Genomic DNA, 6,000 nt, shown 5'->3' on the forward strand with positions numbered 1-6,000 from the left:
CTTGCCTGAACACGCCAGCGAGTATGTGGGTCCCTGTTCCCATTTTTGGAGGCAACAGGATTGTTTTATTGTATTTAGTACTTGGCAGATGTCTCATTTTCTGTTATGTATATTTAGAGTGGATGTATTTATTAAAGTGAATGTGTAGTATGAGAAGCCGGAATTTATCAATTTTTTATAACAATAAAATATAAAATTCTACAATATTAAAAATATTATTTACAATAAATTATACATTCTACCGTAGAAATATTTTTTACCAAAGCACTCCACCAAATGACCTACCTATTGTAGAAATGTTCAATCCTTGATTCAATGGGTGTAAGTTATTATTGGGCTGGTGCAAAATTAATGCAGGTGTTCAAAAATTATTTTATTTTCGCAGGTGCTTGCCATGTAAACAAAGCTTGGATATTTATGAATTATAATAAATATTTTTAACTGTTATATATTTTTTTTAAAATTAGTTAATTTTGCAGTGAAATGTGGTTAAAAAGAGCAAATCTTTCCATCTTTACGCAAGGCAGGCAGTTCGAACATGAAATGTAATTAATAAATAGCAAACCAAATCAAGTCCACACCAAACGTTGATACTGTGAACCTCCTGATGATGACAAGAGTTCGAAATTCTCGGATTTTCCTCTGCACACTTTTGAAAATTTCGAAGGTTTAGTATGCCATTAGATGTAAACTTGGATTCATCAGTCCATAGGATGTATGGAACGAACGAAGAAGAAAAATTATACATCAGGCCATTTTAATCATATCTTGAGGGATAACCCTTTTAAAGAACGCGGTGATACTGAAAACTCCGTCCAAGACTTTATTTTCAATCAAAATAAAGATTTTTATGTCAGCGGAATAAAAGCGGCTATTATACGTTGGCAAAGATGTATGATTGTGATGGAAAATATTTCGAAAAAAATTTCTTTACTTTAAAAATTCAAAAATAGTTTTGCGTACCTTTTCAAAACCTGCATTATTTTTAGCCCAAAAGTTTAACAGGTATGCAAACTATGTAAATAGGTATATTTACATAGTTACATTATACAAGGGGTCACGTGAAGAGACGTCAATACTTCAACAGGTTAGTCTATTTGTCAAATCGGTCTAAAACGTCCCTATTGTCCTTAGTCTGATTTACAAAAAGAAAAAATCATTTTTGTGTATACACATAAAACAATAGGGTTGTTGAGGTCAATAGGGTGAAAATTACCTCATCTTGCTCTTATTACACACTCTAAACTTCTCAACGTGCTCGTAATTGAGCTTTTAACCCCTTCTTGTGTAATTTCATACCAAATCTCAACCAACGTAACTTTCAGCTTTGTTAAGGCAGTAGGAGGGTTATTTCTTTTATTTTTATTTTTATTTTTTTTACAAAACGGCCGAGGTCGTCCCAACAGTACTTAATGGGGCAACACACTAGATCAGTAGGGCGACTCGATACCGACCTCAAGAAAACTGCTTTGAAACGAAAGTAACCCCGCACACTAGACCGGAAGGGTGGCAAGGCGCGGCGCGGTGCGGCGCGGAGCCGAACTGGAGAAGTTGCCAGACTTCTGGAAGCCGAGGCCTCGCCGCGCCATGTCTTGCCACCTTACGGGCGTAGTGTGCGCCGGGGCGGTAGGAAATCCTCGAGTTCGGGTATATTCGGCTACCCTCGGACGCCATATTTGCAAAGACGAAGCCAACGTGTTGCTTGTTTACTTTCGTTTCTGCATTTCTTCCTCCTCTTTCAACTCCTGTGACCGCGATCAGAAAAATATTTCCTCGTCACTATTATCATTATAAATACGATTGTTGTCACGTGGGGACTCCTGCAAATGCAAAGTCAACACTAAACCGCAGCGCTAGTCAGATGGAGGGAGAAAATTCGACCAACGCGGCCCAGAGCGGTTTCTACATAGTGTGCGGACCTTCATAATTCCGATCCGCGCCGCACCGCGCCACCAACCTAGTGTGTGCCCAGCTTAAGGATGTAAATTTTGACATCTCAAAGGTACTGCATAACACTGGTCGCGACAGTTGGTCTTGCATTATCATGTATGAACAAAAATTATGCGTAAATGGCACCAAATTTCCTCAAGAATTTCAGTCACGTATATTTCTGCATTAAGTGACATCCTATTAATATATAACTAGTGTTTGTCTCCAAAAAATTCCACTCCACACAATAATTGAATCACCTCCGATCCACCCTCTTCCGGTAATGTTGCACTAGTTTTAGAGCTAATAGATGCTGGATAAACCCCAAGATCTGGTGGATGGAAAGAAAATTAGGACTCGTCTGAAAACATAATATTCCTTCATTTCTGTCGTTCCCGTTGCTGGCCTTATAGGGTGTAGGCTCACTTCTGCAAGTCTCCTTCTTACTGTTTAACCGCTACCGGACACATTCCGCACAGTCCGAAGTCTTTGAGACTTTTCGGAAACAAAAGCGATGTCTCAGAGTGTGAAATCTGATAAATCGGTTGTCAGCTGGTCTCTTGGCTCTTGGGGTTCCCGATCTTGGTCTCCGAGTACACCTTGCAATCTCCTGGTACCAGTGAATGCCCGACTACCGTCGTTTTAGGCAAATCTAAGACTCTTGCAGGCTAACGCTCATTTCTTCCATCCCCAAAGAGTGCAATGGCATGGACCAATTGCTCGCTGATTATGGGCATTTTTGTGAACATTTTGTTTTGTACCACCAAAAAAAAACCAAAAAAAAAACCGTCTAATTATAATTATTGAATCATTTATAAAGCAGTAAAAAAACATATGGCCCAAACATTGCCAAATTAAAAAAAAAAAATCAAAATGTGATAGTGCGCCTTTTTTTTGTGGAGCAATGTATTTTACTTTTCGTGTTTCTTCACCGTTTCACGACTTTCTCACATAAAGCCCCTGTATCTCATAAAGTCCTAATCCTACTGTAAATTTTATAACACCATTAGAAAGGGCATTAAAAGTCCTATAAGATTCATGCGTTTGTTTTTATTGTAACTTTAAGAACAGAAAGTACAATATCAATTAGAACGTAAACATTTACGATATTCCAAAATTGTGTTTAATTTCGCAAAGTTCAGTTATCACCAGTGTAGCATTAACGTTTAATTGCTAAAAAATTGATTATTCCGTTATAGGATTTTCAAAAAAAAAATTATTAAGATGTAGAAAGTGCTATTAAAAATAGTGAGTGTAATACAAAATAAACATTAAGTCTCTTTAGTACAAAACTGGACATAAGAAAAAACAACAAGCTTCTAAAAATTAAATTAAATATTGAAAATATCCACCTTATTGAAAAATGCAAGCTTGACATCTTTTCCTGACAGATGACTAGACGCGAACCACACGCGTAGCGTTATGATACGGATATTAACATGCAGTTCCCCATAGCGCATAGTAGCCTCCTGTTCATAGATTTTTGTGTCAAATATGGTTATAAATATGTAAGGTTATATTTTTTCATTTAATTTTTTTAAATTTTACTAGATGTGAATATGTAATTATTTATAATAAAACTGATAATTGATCAAATAATTAATAACTGATAAAATAATTCTACAATAAAACTGATGTTTCCAAGATTAAAGTTCGGCATGATATTAAAAAAATATTAATCCTATTGTAAATTTAATTGCAGCAATGACAAGGACATTAAAAATCTTTCAATATTTTTTTATTGCAACTCTAAGCAATCAATATACAAAATCAGCAGAAACTTGTAAGATTTTCCAAAGTTTTTGTCTAGAGTTTAAGTAATATTTTCGTGGTTCTGTAAATACAGGCATACATGGTGCTTACAGAAATATTTCCTCTACTAACGTACTTAATTTCTGGAAGCTCAGTTATTACCAGCGTAAAGTTAACGTTTAATTGATTAAAAAAAATCATTTTTCTATTACAAATGTTTAAAAAATTATTTTCAATAAGATGTTGAATCTCTTTAAATAATTACAAATTAATTAAAATAATTTTAAATAAACAAAACTGATTCTTCGCTACTAAATTTAGCATATGAAAAAACACAAGTTACTCAACATTGAATTAAATGATCAAAATGACCACCATTTTGAAAAACATAAGCCTGATATCAATGCCTGACAGATTTTACTGCTCTCATTTATTTGTTACAACCTTAAGTAATACTTAATTGTACATAATACTTTATACATATCTCGTCTTCTGTTTCTTTGTGCATGAAAACACAGAGATTGAATGTATTTATTAGCGTGAATGTGTGGTGTGAGAGGGCCGATGACGGAATATTGTGCACCCTATCGACCCTCAATTAGATTAGTTATATAATAGGTGTAGAAAATGATATATTAATATCACGTACTGCACCAGCTTAATTGGGTGAATACCGATTGTTTGGGGCCCGAGATGACCTAGCTGTTGAAAGGTGTCCAAGCTCGGCGGCTGGACGGATCAAACCGAGGTCTGACCCGGGCCAATACCCGAGGTCGGTGATTCTCGACGACTCCTAGACACTTAATTCCTCAGGCTGTGCCAGCCATGTGTGGTTTCTCAAAAATGTGTCCCTCATGGCAGTGTAAATGTACAGGCTTCAAATAAATTATAGTAAAAAAAAGTATGATTAAAACCGAGATATTTTGTCAGTGTTTGTAGATGAAGGAATGGTGATGAATCCGATGTACCTATTTATAAACTGAGCAAAATAGGGATATTTGTAATTTCTTGTTATTCTATTAATTATAATTAATTTAGAAGATATATTCTTGTTAGCTGGATAAAAAAATAGAAAATACAAACAAAAAATTTGTTAATCCTCATTTTTAATAACGGATTTACTTAAGAATATTAAACATGAAGATTACTCATTTTCGAAACAAACACCTTTTCTCGTCTTTTCTTCATTTTGATCCAGTTGTATTCTCTTTAATCATGGAAAGCCGTTATCCTGAATCAGAAGTTAGCAATATTATTGTGAAAATGAGTCTGTCTAGATATTGATAGAAGAAGGAATTGGAACTCACAGACAGAAACGCGCCTCATCAGTAAACTTGACAGCATTCCAATTGGTGTTCTCTTCTAGGCGCTCGGTGCACCATATTCTGCTGAGTTGCTGGTGGCCTCTGCGATATCCATTTGTCGGTAGCCTAGGATGACTCATCCTCAGAATAATATTGTTCAAGGTGATGTCTCTACATGGTTAAAGAGAATACAACTGGATTAAACTGAAGAAAAGACGAGAAAAGGGGTTTGTTTACAAAATGGGTAATGTGTAGCGATTAGTGACCGTTAGTCCATAATTATTCAAACACTTTGAGTAAGTAGAAATACTTTGATTGAATATAAAAAAAAAATTTTTTTCATTGTATAAATTCACTTTTTTCCCACATGTATTTGTTAAATTTAAACAATGTTTGTAAATCCCAGGCTCTGAAGATGATCTCAATAAAGCTAGAAACGTTGGCACGATAAAGAAAATGTTTTTCTGAAACCTACATCACACCAGACTGCATCTCACGATTTCTGAATAAAAATGGGTAATCTTCATGTTTACTATACTTAAGTAAATCCTCTATTAAAAATGAGGATTAACAACTTTTTTGTTTTTCCTTTGTATTTTCTATTTTGTTTTACTCATCTAACAAAATGTATCTGTTAATTTAATCAAAATTAATACAATGAGAACAAATTACAAATATCCCTATTCATTTTTGTGCAGTTTATTTGTTGATCAATTTGAATAATTAATTCTGGAAAAGTTAAATCTAAGTGGGTAGAGCTTTAAGTTTGACCATTCGATTTATCCCTTAAAAGTGTTATTACATAGTTATCATCTCTTTTGCTTTATCAAGACTTCTCTTATATTATTCATTGTCCTCACTAGGCGTTGATTATGCACTTGTCCAATTTTTTCCAATTTATCTTGACAACAATTTTTATGGATTAATGTTTTTTCTTACTGATAGGTTGGTAGATTATGTTATGCCATTATAAAACAACGTTGAAAACCAATTTGCAGGGTTTGTGAGGTTGAAA

The sequence above is a fragment of the Cimex lectularius genome, unplaced genomic scaffold (assembly GCF_000648675.2).
Source record: "Cimex lectularius strain Harlan isolate CLEC.00 unplaced genomic scaffold, Clec_2.1 scaffold107, whole genome shotgun sequence".
Classification (NCBI taxonomy): Eukaryota; Metazoa; Arthropoda; class Insecta; order Hemiptera; family Cimicidae; genus Cimex; species Cimex lectularius.